This window comes from Canis lupus, chromosome 24, assembly GCF_048164855.1.
Source record: "Canis lupus baileyi chromosome 24, mCanLup2.hap1, whole genome shotgun sequence".
Taxonomy (NCBI): Eukaryota; Metazoa; Chordata; class Mammalia; order Carnivora; family Canidae; genus Canis; species Canis lupus.
The window spans coordinates 37882544-37903938 of NC_132861.1; positions in this window are offsets into that span (position 1 = coordinate 37882544).

Consider the following 21395-nt stretch of genomic DNA (forward strand, 5'->3'; position numbering starts at 1 on the left):
AATCTAAAGGCTGTGTGATCATCACTGGGTAACAAAGGGAACCTGAAAGATTATCCTGTTCTAAGGCCCCGGCAAAGCCTGGAGGTAGCAGGGCCCCGTAAGCCACCAGGAGACTATAATCCAGAATGCCTACAGGACTGCCTGTCCCTTCCTCAGGGTCCCTTATGGATGACTATCCTTGGCAGCCAGAGCTTCCTCTGATGGCCACTCAGGGGACTAACTGTCGTCTGAGTTTGGCCTGAGATTTGCCTACTCCCCAGATGCATGACTCCATATGGACATCTTCGTCCTGCTTTACAATGCTGCAGGACATACTATAAACCTAAGCCAAGGTCAATGGGACTGTGGACTTCAAATTAGTGAGGTCATGCCTGAATCAAACCCACTGGAGACTCTCTGAGGGAGAAAGCAGTTTCAGATGTCCCTGGGATAAGAATAATGCTAATAATGACAATAATAATACTAATAATAACAAAGCTAGATCAGAATTGTTGAGAGAATTATACACAAGTATGTAGGAGGTCTTGACACATATAGTTATTTAATACACGTTAATTTATTCTCCCTCTTCCCTCTGGGAGGGAACGCTGGATCAAAACATTTCTCCCTTCCTAGTCACCGAGATTGTTCCTTCTTTTCCTTCACTCTTCCCCCGACTCCTCCCTTTGCTTGTGTCTCTTACCTCTTTTCCCTTCTCTCCTGCCCCCATATGCAAAGCCCCAGAGGTAAACTGTATCTGTCTGTTCACCCCCCATCAGGCCCTGTGTGCTGCAAGGCACAGCCACACACTCCTGCCCAGCTCTCACACTCAAGCAGCTCCACTCCTGTCCATAAAGGCGAGAGAGTAGAGTTCATTATCCCATCCATCTTCACGAGTTTCTCTTTGTTATTAGAAAGATATTTCTGTGTGGCACAAGAAAATCCTAAGGAAAAAAATCCCAACCCTCAGAAACATGTTCCCCCTTCTCCATCAGCCCTCACACATTTCCATTTGGATTGATTGCCTGCTATAGCCTCTGAGCTTTTGAACATCAAATTTCAAAACGGCAACATAAAAGAGTGAACATGAAATGAGCAGCTCGATTCTGCCCTCCATGCTGGGGGACATGTGTTCTTGAAGTGCAGGAGAGAGAGGGGAGTCTCGTCTCCCCCGCCTACATTATCTCCTGAGGCTTTTGATGCCAGCCCTTCTCCTCGGGGCCCTCACAACAAGGCAGGGATTTAGTGAGTGTTTTCTATGAGCTGAGCTGAGCGCTCTGCTAGGCACGTGCAGTACCTGGAAGTAAATGATTTGGGGCTTAAGCAGATGGTTCACTCCAAGATTCAAGAGGGATATGCATATGGGACCCAAACCAAGGGATATGCAAAAAAAAAAAAAAAAAAAAAAAAGGGTGACAGTAAAGTGGTAGTTAAGGACTATAGAATAAGGTAGGAAAGCTTACAGGCAAGGAAACGCACCTGAAATTTAACATGAACAAATCTGAATTCAATCCCTTCCACTGAAAATTTCTCCTTATTCGGTTATAATCACTGTCTCTTAAAGACAGATACTGTTTATTTATTGACTTAGCCAGAAACCTGATTTCTCCTTCCACCTTACCCCCAAGCCCACAGCCACCATGTCCTGTTGATTCTGTCACAAAAAGCTCTACAAGTTAATCCCTCTGTTTAATTCCCTGGTCCCAACTCTGTCTATGCTTTCACTTTAACCTGGATAACTAAAAAAAATCTCCTAAATGTTTGCCTCTGCTTCACGCCCCACCTCAGGTTCCTTCTTAAAGATCCTCATTCCCTTTCAGTTAATAACCAAACTCTTTTAAATGGCATTCAAGGACATTTAGGGTATGGCCCCTGCCTACATCTTGAACATCATCTCTTGCCATGTGCCTTGTGCCTCAACGTTTCTCTTCCGTTGGAGTTTCCCTAAATAGTTCATGTTCTCTCGTGCCTGTCTGTACAACTGTCTCCCTAATTTACAGCCACTTCTTCTCCATACTCCCTTACTTCGTTTTCTCCTATACAGACTCTGAGACGTAGCTCGCGCATCATTGCATAAGTCTCCCCAACACCTTTCCCTTTCCTTCCCATAACAAGTATTTCCATTTGTTCATATCACCCACATTTTATCAATGGCAGATTGGTTTGGTGAGCTCTCGTGGAGCAAGAACTATGTCCTGTTCATTTTTATCCAGGAGCTGAGCTGACCTTGTTTCAGTGCCTAGTGTAGAGTAGTGGCTTCATAAAGACTGATTGTGGAGTTAATGACAGGAGGCAACCTGAGCAAAGCCATGAAAGTGAGAATTATACATGAATCTAAGAATACCATGATAAGAAAAGATCTTGAACATTTTCAAGTCCAACACTCTCATTCTGATGAAGTATGTATAGACTAGAGAAAGGAAATAGACTTCATAAGTCTACACGGGTAAATTAATTTTAACAGGTGACTTCTAATAGTATACACTTGAAAGCAAGAGAAATCAAAATGGGTTATGGGGGCAGCCCCGGTGGCGCAGCGGTTTAGCGCCGCCTGCAGCCTAGGGCGTGATCCTGGAGATCCTGGATCGGGTCCCACGTCAGGCTCCTTGTATGGAGTCTGCCTGTGTCTCTGCCTCTCTCTCTCTCTCTCTCTCTCTTTTTCTCTGTGTGTGTGTGTCTCTATGAATAAATAAATAAATTATCTTTTAAAAAAATGGGTTATGGGAGTGGGAATAAAGACCACAATGTTGAATTTGTTAAGTGAGACAGGATCAGAAAGGACACAGGAGAAATGGTGCCATCACTGAGTTTGGGGAGAACATAGAAAACCAGATCCAGTCTTAGCTGAGGAGCCAAAAGTGCTAAAGCTCGAAGATTCTGTAGAATGAGGTAAGTCCTACCTGAACCCAGGGAGCAAGAGGTAGTAAAGCATACAGTGAATGACACTGGGGGATTCAGTGAGAGAGGAAGTAGATCCCATGACAATTTTTGAGCCAAGCTTCCTCCAATAGGAGTCTTTCTTGGTGGTCTAGTCTTTGTCACTTACATGTGAGCCCAATTCTGTCTTCAAGTGGTCATGCTTTATGGCTCACATTGGGTTGGACCTGATAACAACATAGAGTCCGAATGAGTTAGAATATGAATTAGGGAGCCTGATCTAGTGTGGTCTGAGGAACCATGGTAGGGAGCTAGGAGAGCAAGGCTGGATAGTTCTGGAGGACATGAGATATATTATTGAATAATTCAGATTTGTTGCTTCAGAGAATAGGGTGTCATTGTAGACTTTCAACCTAAAGAATGGGCTTGTTTCAACTCAAATCCTTTTCCTATAAGATCATATCTTGGAACTTTATTTGGACTTGCTTTTCCCTCTGATTGGAATGCTCTTTCTCTTAGATTTTCTCCTTCTCTCTTATCTCATCACATCCCTGCTCAAAAGTTCTATTATGAGGAAAGCCTGGTCTTATTGCTTGATTCAAATTTGCCACACCTTCCATTACCTACCTGCCTGCACCATGATGTGTTTCTCTGTTGTATTTGTCACTCTCTCATCTACTCTAAATCTTTTCCCTATTTATTTGTTTTTTGTCTATCACCACCCACTAGAATGTAGACTCCATGGTGGGGGTGGGAGGGCGGGTATTTTCGTCTATTTTGTTCACTTCTGTGTTTCCAGCTCCTACACTTGGCACATCCTAGGTGTTCAAGAAATGCGTTGAATAAACATAGGGTCATACTCATGGGAACTGTTGGAATGGACAGTGTGCAGCCTCCTCCTTACCCGCCCTGTGATGGGACTTCAGCAGGAGGACCCAGGGTACAATTGTGAGATTGCCATTTTGTGCAAGTAGACAACATCCACTCCATCTTGATTATACCATCCCCATGCTCTGTCTTCCTCAACATTTAGGTCCTGCTCCTTCCCATCTAATGTCCTATAGTGGTCCTGACCAATGAGAAATTGTTACCAGAGGGCTCTTCATCATAAACCATATGTCCTTAGGCCTTCATACTATGTTAAACTAACAGGTAAGGCACCAACGAGAGGAGAGAAGGGGACCCTTCTCCTTCTTTGCTTTTTTGGTAAATTATCATGGTAAATTATCCCCTTCATTTCCCGATGTTCAGGGATTCTGGCCAGGTAAGGAGTTTGCAGAGAAAAGCAGAGACTGAAAAGCAACTGAAAAGCAGAGACTCGCCCTTCCTCTTTGTATCCCTGCTATATCTAATCATGCTGGGCACCCAAGTGAGCACTTAATAAAGAAGAAAACAGTGGGCATGACCTGGGAGAAAGGGATATTTGAAACAGGAGTCCTCTCTCCATGATATTGTCTGCATGGCACTTGCTTTCCTCACCTGAGCCCTAGAAAAATGAATTAAGCCCTCTCCTTTCCAGATTATGTTTGTCTAGCTTTGGGTGACATGTACCTACCTGATAGCCTTCCAGACAGAAATTTGGATAAAGATTCCCTGGCTCTGTGCCTTTCTTTACTTTTCCAGACCACCATATTTTGTTTTCCTTTTAGTCCCTGTTACCCTCCTTGAAAGGTCTGGTAATTCCAGAGAATGCCAACTGTGCGACACAGCCTGCTGAGGTTTTCCTCACCCAAAGCCTTTACTTGAACATACCCATCAATACCAAAGCTGCCTTTTCTCTCTCTGCCTCGCCTATGAGACCGTCTGCTCCTTTCTTGGCTATGCTAGCCTTGGTTATTTGCTGCGGGTCACTCCCTGAATTACTCTCATCAATTTAAGACATGTTTATTGAGTACCTCCAATGTGCTGAGCACTGGGAATATCAAGATGAATTAGTTTTGGCTTCTGCCCTTGCAGCTCTGATGTCTGGTGGGCCAGTAGACATGAGTTCAGATGTTTGTCAACAGGTCTTCAGAATGCTCTGTGCAGGCAGGGAGAAGCATGCTGGGACCATGTGAGTACTGGGGTCTGGATGGTGTCACAAAGGAGGTGACTTTCGAGCAAGGTCTCCAGTAATCCAAGTTTCCCATATTTGACTACAGAGCATGCTTTGGCCCTGAGAATCTCTAAACATATTTCACAACACCTGGATTTTTAACAGGTTCCCTTCAAGACAGTTCTGTCTGTCAATTTCAGAGATTTAACATATCTTTTACTTCATTTTCCTATGTGATACTTCACTCCTCTCTAGACACATTCAGCCTAGCATTCAAGAGCCCTTTTATTTTCTTCTGGGTATTTCACTTACTAGTTGGGTGTATGACCATCTCCTCTACTTCAGTGTTTTTGATTATCCTCTCTCTGAGGAAATGGACTACAAAGTAGATGTGGAATATATTTCACCATTTACAGAGGGACCCAATAAATTTTCAAATGTTCATTCATTCTCCTGGTCTTCTGGTGTATTAGGGAATTTGGGACTCTAGCCCTAGTTCTTTGTAAGTGGATGTCCTGCTCTCTGATGGACTTGAAGAGTAAAGATGATGCCTTCCTTTACCTATCACATAAAGCAGTCTTTGGTGGTTAGGGAAGCAATATAGTCCTGAGTGATTTATATATATATATTTTTTTTTTTTTTAAATGTAATATATATATTATATATATAAATATATATATATTTTAAAGATTTATTATTTATTTGAGACAGAGATAAAGAGAGAGATAGCACACATATGCATGAGCAGGGGAGGGGCAGAGGGAGAGAGAGACAGAGAATCCCAAGCAGACTTCCCACTGAATGCGGAGCCTGGACTGGGGCTTGATCTCACAACCCTGAGATCGTGACCTGAGCTGAATCAAGAGTTGGATGCTATAGCCAACTGAGTCACCCAGGCACTGCTGAGTGATAATTTTTAATGGTGGAAGAGGTAATGATAGGTATGAGTAGCAGCCAGATTAGGCTTCTACAGAGGCATTTTTGAAGAAGAAAGGACTCCCCAGGGTGTTCATCTGTGCCTTTGAGAACCTTACCCAAAAGGATAGGAGTCAATATGCCATAGCCTACTATCCCAGCCAGTGGAGAAAGAGTAGTCCAGTTGGAAAGAACCGATCCGGTAAATCTTAGTAGCATAAAACCAAAGTCACTTTGGGAATTGAAGTAGATGGAGCCCAACTAGAATTCAGATAATTGAGTGTGAAATTCTAGCTCATGAAAAGCTCCTTGGAGCTTGCTGAGAAGTCTGTAAGTTCCATCTGCACTTTGCCTTGGGCAGGGAGAGCAGCCAAAGAGAGTGTCTGTGCACTTCAGGATATCCAGATGTTCGAGGAGCCAAGTTCAGGTCCTTGATGGAAAGGGTGCTGGATGCTGACTCCCAGCCTCTCTGGCAGAATGGTCCCTGGCCAGCGATAGCAGGCTGGTGACCTGCAGACCATATAGCTTCATTAACTACACACAGATCAGATACTCCGTGTACACATGAAAGTGATCTAGTTTATCCCTTTACATGGTGCTAAGTAAGGGCCTGGGAGTGATCCAGGGGTCTATTGGTGAAGGGAGAAAGAAAGCATTGTAATTCTAGAGGATTCATGGGCCTTGAGGGATGAGACTGGGCCCCCTGTAGTCCTAGGGCAATGGGGGATATTTGATTCTGGTAGAAAGCAGCTTTGAGCTGGGCCTTGCTGTGGAACAACTACAGAAAGAAGCTAAGTACAGAAATTTTATTAGTTAAGGAAATTCTATGTCTGGTGGAAAAATCACAGGTCTTAGAGTCAGGAAATGTGAATACCAGCCCAGGTCTGACCTCCATGGCCTTGAACATTCTCCTCAGGGCTTCTAGCCCTGGTTTTCTTTCCATAGGGAGAAGAATACTATTCCTTCCAAATCACAGGTAGTCACATGGATAAAATGGGCTCACCCAGACACATCAGCTTCCCCTAGGGAGATCTGATAACTAGTTTCTCAGCAATTGGGCAGGAGGGCCCAGTGCAGTGCCCTTCCAGAGAACTATAATGTCAGATACAAATGCAAGTCATGTATGTCCTCACAAGTTTCCAAATAGGTAATTTTTTTTAAAGATTGTATTTATTTATTCATGACAGACACACACACACACACACACACACAGAGAGAGAGAGAGAGAGAGAGAGAGAGAGAGAGGCAGAGACACAGGCAGAAGGAGAAGCAGGCTCCATGCAGGGAGCCTAACATGGGACTTGATCCTGGGTCTGCAGGATCACATCCCGGGCTGAAGGCGGCACTAAATTGCTGGGCCACCAGGGCTGTCCCCAAATAGCTAAATTTTAAAAAGTAAAAACAAAAACAAAAGATGAAATTAATTTTAATAATACATTTTATTTGCTACACTATATCGAATACACTAATACAAATATTTGTATACACTAATACAAATATTAGTTTAATATGTAATCAATTTATCAGATACTTCACAACCTTTTTGTCATACTAAGTCTTTGAAATCTCGTGTGTCTTTCATACTTAAGGTGAATCTCAGTCTGGACCTTTCAGTAGCTCCAGAGCTACATGTAGCTGCTATGTTGGGCCAGGAGGCCTGGCTTGAGGCTGTGTAGGTAGCCGGCTAGCTGGCCAGTCCCTCTAGCTTCTCTCTCACTACTTTTTTCTTTTTTTTTTAAGATTTTATTTATTTATTCATGAGAGACACACACACACACAGAGGCAGAGACACAGGCAGAGAGAGAAGCAGCACCATGCAGGGAGCCCAATGTGGGACTCGATCCTGAGACTCCAGGACTACGCCCTGGGCCAAAGGCAGGCACTAAACCACTGAGCCATCCAGGGGTCCCCCTCTCTCACTACTTTTGAGGCAAGCTTCCTGGGAGGGTGAACTTTGATTTTTGAGGTTAATGGGCAAGAGTCAGTTTAGACAAGCAGGGAGGACAACTTTCACAGAAAGAATGGCAAGGATGCAGGTAGAGAACCCTTTCCTACTCATGGGGAAGACCCTCCTCAGAACCCTTTCCTACTCATGGGGAGGACCTCATTGTTCTCACAGCCTCAGATCCATTTCTATTCCCCACTCAGGGTGTATACAACCAATTTTCACTTGTTTGCATAATGCTTTTGTTTTCTTTTCCTCTCTCCTGCCAAACGCATACAGACCTACTGTGGAGGGTCCATTTAGGCCCTGCTTTCCGGGTTGGCCCTGCACTATATAGCACGGTCCATTCACTGTGAGCCCTCTGCCTCCTCAATTTGCGCCTCATTCTCTCCCCCTGTAGAATGGAGTTAATCATGTTCATGTTTGACCTAGCCTGGCTCCAAGGAAGGGCGTAGAAATGAATGGGAATTAACATGTGTGAAAAGTGCTTGAAGCAAGGAAGAACAGGAGCCTCAATACAAAGTGTTTAATTATTCATTTGGTTTTTCAAATTTACACACTACCTTAAAAAGGTCTCTGACATGACGACTTCTGCAGGCCCTATCGAACTGACCTTACAAATAATTTGCCATGGTCTCATTCCATATGCACCTACTCTGTCGAGGGAGCTGTCTGAGGTGTAAACAGGGCAGAGCTATGTCTGAATGAAGAGATGTGCTGATTCTACCTCCAGCGTCTCAGGGCCCTGTCGGGCATGCATTTTGTTGTAACATCCAAGCACCTTCCTCCCCGGTAACAGGAACAACCTTGTGACCTTTAAGATTTCAGCCTCCTGCAAGAACAAGGCCTGTTATCCTGGAAAGCCCTAGAGTGCCAAGCCTCCACATGGAAACCTAGAGCTATTGCCTTTCTTAAAAATAGCATTTCATAAAATTGACATGCTTTGTTCAGAACAATTAAGTTTCCCACCCAGCAGCATAATTGGGTTTTTGTTTAGCAACTTGTACAGGTCTTTTCACTGGAGGACACCACCAGCTTCTGGGAAAGAGCCAATAAGACCTCGATAAAAACATAAATATGCAAGGGGTAAGGATCATGTTGTTGGAAAAAAGAATGAGAAAAGAGGCTCCATTTTTTTTTTTTTTTGGTTTCTAGGAAACTGGTGCAAAGCTTCCTTCCACATGCCCTCTGTTACCCCACACAAATAACTATTTTCCCCCAATAATTGCTTTGTTGGGAGAAATGGCTTTTTGGGGGTATAACTAAGGGATAAGAGCTTTTTGGGCCTAGCCTGAGGAAGCAGGATCCCTGGCCACTGGTGGGAGGTCATTAGCTTCAGGAGATGTCAACTCTTTGCTCTTGAAGGTTTGTAGAGACTAGGCCACCTGAGAATTGGTGATCTCTCTTCAGAGATCTGACAGATCAGATCAGACACCTGACATCACAGTTGTAACTTGCAGGACATTATGGAGAATTTGTTGGGCTTCCTTGGAAGACCTGTGTGGGCACGTATGTGCAGGCACTCGGGCTGCACTTTCTCTTATGATTTACAACTAACAAAGCACATTCATGAGGTCATCACTGATCATCACTACAGTCCTGCATGGTAAATAGTCTCAGCCCCATTTTACAGATGAGGGCTCAGAAGTCACAAACGTGTAGGGAGATGGCCCAAGTTGCATGACCACCTGGTAGTTCCACTAGAATGAAAGACAATTCCAGCAAACCTAAAGCAGATATTTGTTGGAGTAATATAAGGAAGCATGGAAAGTGATTATACAGAATCATCTGAATAATACACAGATCTGAAATCCAGGTCTTTCCATTCAAAACCCAGTGTGTTTTCCATTCTTATACACATTTCTGTGTTCTCAAACATGCTCATAGAGAAACACACAATTTATCTCTGAATATAACTGTATTTTTGATGTCTTGGCGTTATTGTCATTAAGGATGTCCATACACAAAACTTGAGTGGAAGGACATCATTCTATGAAAAAGACTGAGGTAGTTCCCAAGCATCTGAGTTTGTACTTTGAGTGTCTTCCTGCAGGTGTATCCAGGATTGTGGATTATTCTAAGATCTCTGGATGGGACTTAGTGAAGCCCCTTTCAGTATATAAAGATTCAAACTGAAAGAGGGTGTGGTCTGAACTTGCCAAATGAGAAGGGCATGGACTGCTGGACTTGGTCTCTGCCAGGGGTTCCCCACTAGAATGAAGGACACCTCTTGGCTACCTGATGGAGGTAACTTCAGATTAGTGAAAGAGGCATCAATTTTACAAGTTAGGAAGTGGGTATAGGGAGGAAGCTACCCTAAGGAGGACCATATACAGAGGTATATGAGGGGCTTTAAGCAGAGACCAGATAAATGACTGAAGGCAGATCCCCAGCCCTCTTACCACGATACCCATGCTAGGACTACACCAGCTTCTGAGTGTTAGAGACAGATGCTGTGGCTGGGGGCCTGGTGATGTTGACGGGATTCTTACGTCCCTTATGTTTTGCTCTGAGGTTATGATATTATAAAATTGCCTCCAGTTTTTCTTCTGTTTGTCCCTTGTCCCTGAAAGCAAATTTGGGGATCACAGGAAGCCTATTTGCTGGACTTAGGCTAAAGAGCTGAAAAATGGACTCAGTACTGCAATCCAGTGAGAGCAACTGTTTGGTGGAATGAAGGACAGGGGAGCAGAAGTCAGCCCTTGACAAACAGATACTCCATTCATCCTCACAAGATCCTGGAAGGCATCCCCAAAGCAGAGAACAAACATCATTACTTTTTAACACTACAGGAAATGAAAGCTTGAGAGGCCAAGAGATTTTCTCTAGACACATAATTCAGTAAAAGGAAAGGAACTCTTAGATCTATGTATGCACCGGCCAAGGAAGGGGGAGAAACTCTGTCATGGGACAAAGATCCCCTGCCCTTTGCATTGCCAGCTCCCTAGAAACCCACTCTCACTGAGCAGCAGAGACCTTAGGATCATGTGTCTCCACTTGAGCAGGGCCCATGTTCAGGGTCAGACCCAAGAGGAAAGCATGAGGAAATGAGATTCTTCTGGGAGACCCAGAAGACATGGACTGTCACACCACACACTCCCTCCCAACACTGCATTTACCCAACACTCAATTCACTGTTTTCAGAACAAAACTATTTTGTCTTTTCAGTATCTTTTCAACCGAGACAGAAATGGCAGCAAGATTTAAGCCCAAGCTCCTAATCCATTTTCCCACAGGTGTTCTTAAGTGAGGAAAGGAGCATATGAGAACTTGCTTAGCAGAGATAACCATTACATGTGCCACATAAATATAAACTATGGAAAGAGCTACTGACAGGTGTAGACAAGTTTGAGAAACATCCTAGTTAGACAAAATTTTGTCAATCTGTCATATATTTCCTCTTCCCTTCCTCCTTCCCTCATTTCCGTCACTCGCATGGAGAAGGGGGGATGGGGAGATAGAGGGAGGCTGTGTTACTTTTACCTGTTAGAGAGTGGCTGTTCCCAAGCTCCCTTCCCATATGTCCAGACTGTTGTCAACAGGAAGGGCTAGTTTTTAATCTCCCCACTTCCCCTTAAGGAGAATTGTACATGGTCCTCTCTTGAAAAGTCAAGACTCTCCAGACTCTGGAGCCTGATTGCTTGGTTTTGCTTCTAGGCAGTAGCACTTACTACCTATGTGACCTTGGACAAACTACTCAACCTCTCTGTGCTTCAGCTTCTTCACCTGTAAACTGGAGCTAGAAATGGAACACATGCCACAAGACACTATGCTGGTTGAGTTGATGTTTGTGAAGTCCCCAGTTCAGGGCTTGAGGACTATTTAAGTGATAAGTAAATAAAATGATGCTCTGACTCCATGTGTCTTGCCCTACAGAACATTGGCCACTGCTTCCTTCCCTAGACACTGGCTTTCACTCCCCAGGTAGGCATTCTTTTCTGCTCTCAGGTCTCTGAAAAGCCATGTGCAAGGTTCTCTGGGGCTCCAGGGTGGGGGTGGAGAGGGTAAAGAACTCCTAGGGCCAATACAACATTTGCTCAGGCTCAGATCACTTTGATTCCTTTTCATCTCTTGCTCACCTTGCCACTCCTGGTCAGAACTCACCTCCCCACCTTATTGTCTCCTCAAGACTCTGGGGCTCTTGTCTCTGCTCTTTGTACCCCTGTGATTCTTGGTAAATTGCGTATCTGGACCTCATATATCCATGTGCACAATGATTTCCATTTCCCTGGATTCTGATTGTCCTCACCTGTGTGTTTTCTGCCTAGAGGAGAAGTTCTCTGGCATCTGAAGACCCACCAGGTTGCTGGTCTAATGCTTTCTTTGTTGCATCATTTTAGCCTGTACCCTGCCAGTGTGACCCTGGTCCCAACCCCTGCACACTGGCCAAGCACAAATCATCAAAGATGCACAAAGATGGGGTACAATGAAAGATACTTGGAAGAACCCAATAAAGGATTTATTCAGGAGATATCTCCATCTCTTTAAGGATCTTCTGAGAAGGCTGGGCACTGGAGATTTGACATCTTTCTGTCCGCTTTTAATAAAATTTCCCATTAATTAAGCAGAGCAGCATGGACTGTAGCTCTGGTCACATTATTTGTCTTTTTATTTTGTAGTTACATGGCAGTATCTTTAGTGCAGGAGCCCTGGAATTATACACTAGGTCCTAATATTTCAAGACCCAACAGGAACAAGTATGCAATTATATAGTTCAGTGGTGCAGTGCCACAGCAGTGTAGGGAGAGGTAGAAGGCACCACTCCAGCTCTTGGAAAGTTCCTTTGGAAGGAAACATGAGGCCCTGGACTTCAGTGCCTTCCAATCTAGGGACCTTCTCTCCTGTAGGCAGTCTCTGTCTCTATCTACCTCTGGCCGAGCATGGGATGTCCTTCCAAGTCCTCCAGGACAAAAGGAGTATAGGGAGAGAAGGGAAGACCTATCCTCTATGTGCCAGCGACATCTGAGTCCTCACAGTAATCTATAGGTGTAGAGTAGGTAACCCAGAGATGTGGCCTCTAGTTGTAAACCACTTAGGTTCGTGTGTATAACTTTGGGGAAGTTACTCATCCTTTATGAACTAGGGCTTCCTCATCATCTAGCAAATGAGGTTAGAAATGACACCTGCCTAAAGGCTCGGTCACAGGATCAAATAAGATAATCCAAATAAAAAGGCCTTTTTCTATTATGATCCTCATTTGACAGATGAGGAAATTCTGGCTCAGAGAGGTTAAGGAACTTGTCCAAGATCACGCAGCTAGTAAGTGATATTAGTCAGGATTCTAGACCCAAGTGTGTGTTTGGTCTTTTGTTTTCTTACCCTTAAACTTTGCGGCAGGATATTAGTCAGGATTCTAGACCCAAGTGTGTGTTTGGTCTTTTGTTTTCTTACCCTTAAACTTTGCGGCAGGAAGGCGGCAAAGTTAGTGGCATGACCTGTCAATAATGGTGTCTGACTGTGGTTTAGAAAGGGAGACACGCTGTGCCTTATTCTATTTGCAAAGGACAAACAGCTTAGAATCAAAGGAGCTGGAAGGGATGTCCCCAGGACATCTTGCAAAAGTCATAGGATTCCTCCTCCCCTGTGGCTGTCCCTGAGCACCTCATGCATAGTAAGAGCAGGAAAATAGCATTTCGGACCATGCTTTCCTGAGGGACCTCAGCCACGTGCACATGGATGTGTGTGTGTGTGTGTGTGTGTGTGTATCTGTGTGAGTGACTGTGTGTGAGAATTGTGCACATGTGTGTGTGAGTGAGCTTGTGTGTCTGTGTGAGTGACAGAGTGTATGTGCGTGAGCCTGTGTGCACTTGTGCATGCGTGTGAATGACTATGAGTGCGTGCATGCACGTGAGAATGTGTGCACACGTGCGTGTTTGTGTATGTCTGTGTGTGTTATTGAATGGGGGTGTCTGATGGGTCCAGGAAGGAATCACTGAGCCAGAGGTTTCCATGGTAGCTGAGATACCCGCTGGTCCTTAAATAATTAACCAGCCAGAGCTTTTAAATACATTTCAAAACAAATACTCATTTCCCTTTAATGCGGTGCTGATTTCCCCTTTTACGCACTGCCCGAGGCGATGCAAGCTGACTGTAATTCTTGCTCTGATGTGGTGGCAGCATCTTTGGTTGTCATGGGAAGCAGCTCCTATTGTCGGGGGGCCGGCCCATAACTTCACCTTGTCCACAGGAAGGACGATGGCAGAGGGGGAGGAGATTTTCCTTCCATCCCTCTTCAGATGGTAGCATTAGGGACGTCTAAGGGGTCCGCTGCAGCTTTGCCCCTGAAAATATGAAACTTGCTAGCTGTCCAACAGGCAGGTTTCTCTATAATTTTATTCTGCAGACACTCCTAAACAAGGCGTTTCTCCTGGCAAACACCCTGTTAGATCATTTTGTTTTCTAGTATGGACTACCCTGACTAGGGCAAGTGGACACAGCCTTCTCCATCCCTTTCCTGCCTCATGTTTATGTACAAACTTACATCAAGGTATATGCACTACCTAGATGTGCCTCTACCTAAAATCCATGTTCCCTGTTTGCCTCCTTATGATACCTAGAGCTCCACACAGCTGAGTGGATGCGTGTGTGTGTGTGTGTGTGTGTGTGTGTGTGTGTGTTGGGGAGCAGGGTTGGGGTAGGGAGGGGGAACACTAAATATTTTGTTTTGCTTAGTCTGGGACTAACGTCTGACCATTTTGGCCTTGTTGTAGTTTGTGTTAGTGAGCAAAATTTGTGATCTCAACACCACAGCATCAGTGGCCAGGCCCCTGAGCCAGGGCTCTCATCACTAAGGAGGTTGGCTCAGCTGTGATGACTTTCTCCTAGGGAACACCTGGGGCATCAATCACCATCCCTAATCGGATGTCCAATCAAAGGAAATAGTGGTGATGGTTCTATGCTATATATCAATAGTAACAATGAAAACAATGTCTATATTTGTTGAGTACTCACTATATCAGAAGCTCTGGGTTGGCACTTTACCTGCATTACTTCTGGGAATATTCACATTGGCCCTATGACTGGGTACTATAGTTAGGAGAAAGCAGGGCTAGAGAATTTACTTCAGTAGCCTGTGATCATAAGGATGGCCAGTGGTGGAGTCAGGATTTGAGTCTAGAACCATGTGGCCAGTGCTTTTAGCCAATGTGCTCACCTGTGTGAGCAGAATTCCAGCTTGGAGAAAGGGATCCAATCCAGGCCCTACAGCTGAGAGGACAGGGGTGAGCCCCCAAAATGCCCAGGGGTACCACGAGCCACAAGGCTTGAGGAGAGCCCAGAGCTGACAGTCATAGGGCACAGCAGGAGACCTTAGGGGACCAGGTTGGAGGATGAGCTCACAGCAGGACAGGCAGGGAGGGCACAGGACTCTGGAGGTGCCTCATAGCCAAGGCCCTGGGGAGGAAGGGGTTGGGCACTCACGATCTGGGAGTAGCTGCTCTTTCAGACCCTAGCTGAGGAGTCAGTAGTTGCCAAGGTTAATTATGCTCTCAGTCTCCCCAGGTGACTGGAGATCCAATCAATTCAATTGCTCTGGGCCTGACTGGCATCTCTAGGCAACCCTGTATGATGGTTGTACAATAATCCTTGTTCAACAGTTGAAGAAACAGGGACTCTTAGAAAGTCCATGACTTGCCCAAATCTGGACTGAACAGTGACTGAACTTGGTCCAGAGTCCACATATTTAGCCTCCAAATTCTGAGGTCCTTTCCCCTATAGTCACATGGATTGGTGAAGAAAAGGAAAGATAAAGCAGGAAAGAAGTATGAGGACAGCACCAAGTGAGAGTGTTCATGGCTGTGTAAGGTCCTCCCAGCTCCCCACAATCCAGGCAAGTCTCCTAACAATCCAAGCCTATCTAGGTAGTGGGGCTCCTGTTCTGGCAGACGGTACCCTGAGGAGCAAGTAGGCTTTTAAAATGGAATGTTAAAATGGCAGAGGTACTGACGCTCAGTGCACAAAGTCCCAGGCTAAATGTCTTCATATAGTGTCTGCAGAACCGAGTGAATGGGGAAAACACAAACAGGAACATGTAAATGAGTAGAATTTATGCTAACTTTCCATCAATTTTTCAAAACGTTTAACTATGGAAAACTTCCAAGATATACAAAAGTAGGAAGAACCCATTCATTTTCTTAACTTTTTATTTTGAGACATACGTGCAGATGTAAGAAATAATACAGAGAGATCCTATTTATCCTTCATCTAATTGTTCTGAATGGTAACATTTAACAAAGCCATATATCATGACTAAGAAATTAATATTGTTATAACCAATCAACCTTAGATTTTATTACTTCCATATACACTCGTGTGTATGTATATGTCTGTGCACTTCTATGCCATTTATAGTGTATGTAAATTCTACTTGTGTAGGTGCACATGACCACCAGGGTCAAGACACAGGCCAGTTCTCTCACAGGGATCCCTCATCCTTCATAGTCACAGCCACCTCCCTACCTACTCCATCTCCCTAACCCCTGGAAATCATAATCTATTATCCATCTCTATAATGATATAATTTCAATGATGCTATATAAGTTAATATGTTAATACACTATATAAATATACATATTATGTAGCTATATTGGTACGTTGTATGAATTAATATGCTGATAAAACAGGCTTCAGAACAAAGAAAACAAACACAAAAACAAAACAAAACAAAACAAAAAAGAACAAAGAAAACTCCTAGATAATGAGTACATTATATAATGATAACAGGACCAACCCACCAGGAAGACATAAAATTTGTAAATATGTATGTACCAAACAACAGAACCTTATGATACATGAAGCAAAACTTGATTGAAAAGAAAGGAGAAACAGTCTATAATTAAAGTTGTAGACTTTACCACCCCACCCTCAGCAAATGATACAACTACTAGATGGAATATTAGTGAGGATATAAAAGGAATTAACACGACAGCCAGTCAACAGGATCTAATGCGCAGACATAAGAACACCAACTGAGAGTAGCACTATACAATTTTTTTTTAAGTGCCCGTGAAACAAGCACAATGCACTATATGCTTGGCCACTAAAAAAAATAAATAACTCAATAAACTTCAAAGAATTAAAATCTTAAAAGGTGTTCACCATCATTAACCATTAGGAAAATGCAGACTAAAACCACATGAGAGATCACTACATACTTATCAGAATGAATAAATTTAAAAAAATGACAATATCAAATGTGGGTGATGATGCAGAGAAACAGAATTACACACTGATAGTGAGAATATAAAATTTTACAGTCACTCTGGAAAACACTTTGGCAGTTTCTTATAAAGCTAAGCATGCACTTATCACATGACCCAGAATTTGGACTTCTAGCATTTATCTCCTCAAACACAAACTTGTATATACAAACACTGTTACTAAATTCATACCAGCTTTATACAGTGGTTAAAAACTGAAACCTCTCCAGATGTTTGTAATTCAGTGAGTATGAAACAAATTGTGTCTATCCCACCACGGAATACTACTCAGCACTATAAAGGAACTAACGACAGATATGTGCGACAACTTGGATGAATCGCAAGGATATTTATTATGCAAAGTGAATAAAACCAGTTTTAAATGCTTACAGACTGTATGGTTCCATTTATAGAAGATCCCATCCTCTGTTAAGAGAAAAATACTGAAAAATATTGTTCTACGTGTGCAACAATCATGTTCAGTTTTTTATTTAGACCATGTTGCTGAAACAGATGGGATCCACTGTTCTGGCATGTGGCTTCATGGTTTGCCCTCTGCCACCTTTCTATTGTTATTTGGGGGATATTTCCCCTTAAGATAGGAGAGTCTGGATCAAGGCCAATACGTATCAAAGCAATTATAAAACAAATTAAAGAGTCACGGAATGTTAGCAGGAAAGAAACCTTTGAGATCATCTAGTTCAGTGGTTTACGATGCTGACTGAACAACAGAATCACATGGGGAGTTCTGAAGTAGGCTGATGTCTGGGACCATCCCCAGGGATTCTACTTTATTTGGTCTGAGGAAGTACCCAGGCATCATTACTTTTAAAAAGCTCCCCGAGCAATTCTTAAGTGCAGCCATGTTTGAGAACCACTAAGGAGTCCAAGCTCCTTATTTTACAGATGAGGAAACTTTAGACTCCCATGGGTGAAATAAATAGCCCTAGGTAGCTTATATGGCTGGACTTTGTTAGAGCTGTCTCCTAAATCCTAGGACTTTCCCCCCCTATTTACATAGTTCTTTCACATTCCTTATCAAATTCATCTTCCTTAAAAACCTTTAAGGTAAGAAGCATGATTTAATTACTCCCATTGTAGGGATAACAAAACTGAGGCACATGGAGATTAAGTGATGTTCTTAATTAAGACTTCATAGTGCAGCAGAAGAAAACCATAAATGTGGCCTCTTGACTTCTAGCCCAATAAGAGCTTCTAAAAGGAAAGTTGAATGTTTACTTGCCAAGCCCAACAGTTTTGAGAGACGTGTTACAACCCCAAGTGTTGCAAGGACCACCGGGCTCTCTGGGGCCTCCTTCCTGGGTCAGTTTTTATTGCTTCTGTTCAACATAACTCATTAAAGTATCCCAATTTTCATAGATCTTAATCCGTTCCTGCCAATACCTATTGGATCTCGATTTACACTCAGTTTATCTCAGCTTCTTACCAGGAATGAGAACAAACGGCCCCCGCCTTTCTCACTTCTGAGTTTATTTACAATTGCATTTTAGTGAAAAATGACCCATTTATTCATTAGTTTTAATGTGTCTCTTTCAATGTCTAGTTATCTTCAGAGGTGTTATCATCATTCACCATAGCATTCTGGGGTGTCTAAATATTATTAAGGATGGTTTGCAGCAGGGTGAGAGCAGCAGTGTGGGTGTGGAGGGAAGGAAGGGGTGGACATGAAAAGAGCAGGAGAAGGAGATCAAATCAGGACCAGAGACCTTGGTCCCTTGCGACTTTTGGCATTAGGAAGCTGCCCGATGGATGCTGGTAGAGGGCAAGTGAATAAGAAGGATGTCTCAGGGGAAGCCTGGGTGGCTCAGCGGATAAGTGCCTGCCTTCAGTCCAGGGCGTGATCCTGGAGTCCCGAGATCGATTCCTACATCAGGCTCCCTGCATGGAGCCTGCCTCTCTCTCTTTCGGTGTGTCTCTTGTGAATAAATAAATAAATCTTTTTTTTTTTTTTTTTAAACAAGGATGTCTCAAAGAGATTTTCAGGGAAACCTCAAATGTCCCAACAGGAATGAAAAACAACTTTTCTTCATTCTGGTAGATTCTTTGCCATCTGTTTTGGTGTCATTACTGCTTGGGCAGTAAATGCCCTCATTACTGATTCTCAGTTATATCACTTTATAACAAGGGTCTATGAACTTCAACACCTATGTTTCAGAACATACTAAGTGATGTAAGTTTTGGTTTATACATTACCATTGCTTTCCCACTATTTTGTTCTCTTTAAGTTAAAACTAGTTTTTGGCTTTAAGCCAAGTGAACTGCTGTGTAAGAAAGAAAGTGAACTTTGGAAGGAAGTGTCTCCCCAAAGGCAGCCTACGGTTATGGAAAGACACAGTTCTGAACTAGAAGCTCTGGGTTTGGATCCAGCAGTGGCTGGCCTTAGGGTCAATTCTCCCTGTTTGAGTTACTATTATATACATAACTAGCTCAAATGGCTGAATGTGACTGTAGAGATGTTGGCTTTAAATATCAAACTCAGCATAAAATTTTTAAAAAGGAGCTCCTAGTCTGGTTAAGAAGAATGGGGTCAGATGCATGGGAATAAATCTAGCTGAACCTCTGTCCATGTGGTCATCTCTCCCTCCTCTGAATTTGCAGGGTGCTAAATCTCCTGCACAACTGATTCATCTTTGCACCATCATAAATGTTTTTATTTGTTCCTTCATTAGTTCATTTGTTCATTCATTCACTTGTTCTTTCATTCATTTGATTATTTGTTCATTCCACAACCTTCTATTTACAGGAAGCCTGGTATTAGAGACTTTAATCCCTCCTGCACCTGGCTACTCTGCTAACCATGACGTGGCTCAGAGCTCTAGCGATGAGATGACAGTGACTCAGGGCCACGTTGCCTTTCACAGGCCCTAGGCATCTGGCGTTCATGGACTTGCCATGAAAGATTCTGTATCTTTTCTCCATTAAAAAATAATTGTATATTCCTCCATTAAAAAATAAATTGTATATGTATACATAAGAAATTATATTTGACAACTGTGTTGATACATAAGCAAATATAATCGGGGCTGGAGGAATGTGTAGCCTGGGAAAATCACACTGAGAGCAAAAAACCCTGTAAATATTCATGGAATGAATGAATGAGTAACTGCTTTAAATAGGACAGTATGTCTCACCTGTGCGTCAAGAGGAGCTAATCTAGAAATTATAATTAAAGGCTGTGTTTACTTGAAAAATGCCAACTAATAATAACCTGCTTAATCAAACAAGTATAGAAACTACTAGAACATTCACATCCAAAGAACGGGTGGGTGAGCACCTAAGGTCAAATGATATTTTTATAGATACACATGGCAATTTTGTTAGGTTAAAAAAATAATAATGAGCTAGTGCCACCATTTAATGGGTCACCTACAAAATTTAATGCACTTTAAATGGATTATCTCTTACTCTCACCAAGGTAGGCATTTCAACACTCCATTTGAGAGTTGAGGAAATGGAGGAAGAGTGATTAAAAGATCCTCTGAAGACTGCATCCCCTATGATTTTTTTTGCTACCTGGTCTTGGCCATCTAATTTTGCAGGGGTCTGGTTTTCCAAATATTAAGTGTAGCTGGTGCTACATAGAAGGCTAACTAGACAGATGCAAGGGGTCTTAACATTATTTTCAATTGAACTTTAGGAAGAGAGTGATAAGAATAATTCTATTTTTCAAACCCAGCTATTCAAAGCTTTGTGAAATTTCCTAGTAAGTCATGGCCAGTAAGAAAATGGAGTGTGGAACTGGGATCCTACCTCACAGGCTTAGCCTGGGAGTGTTGTAAGAAGACACACCTGGGTGATCAACTCCTTCCAGTTTGCCCAAGACTTTTCAAGCTTTAGCACTGAAAGTCCTGAGTCCCAGGAAACCCCTCAGTCCTGGGCAAACCAGGGCAGTCAGTCATCTTAGATAACCAGACCCTGGTTCCCAACGAAAGCAGAGTGGGACTCCTTAGGAGTCAGGTGCTTAATCCTCACAACATTCTACAAGGTGCATGCAATTGTCCCCTTATTACAGGTGAGGAAATCAAGAATCAGAGAAGCTCCGACAACTGCCATCAGCCATGAAATGAGTCATGTCTTAGCCTCAGGTGTACAGTCTTCCCTTTCCATTATGCTTCAAGAAGCACCTCGTGGCCTGAGTAACCTGTACTAAAGTGGTATTTGTCATGCTAGACCTGGGATTGGCCCTGGGCAGAGAATTATTCCGTTGAGGAGGTCCTTAGCTGTAGCTACGATAGACAGGATAGAGGTAACTTGGTGCAGACAGGACATGGTTAATGTGGTGAAGGATTTCCAGTTTCAGGATGAGACCATCCTGGTCTTTTATCTTGGGGGAGGAGGGTGGGAATCTTGCCTGAAAGTGGGTGGGAGAAGATTCTTCAGGAGCCTTCCTGCCCTGCTTTATTATTAGGTTAATTGAAACCGTAAA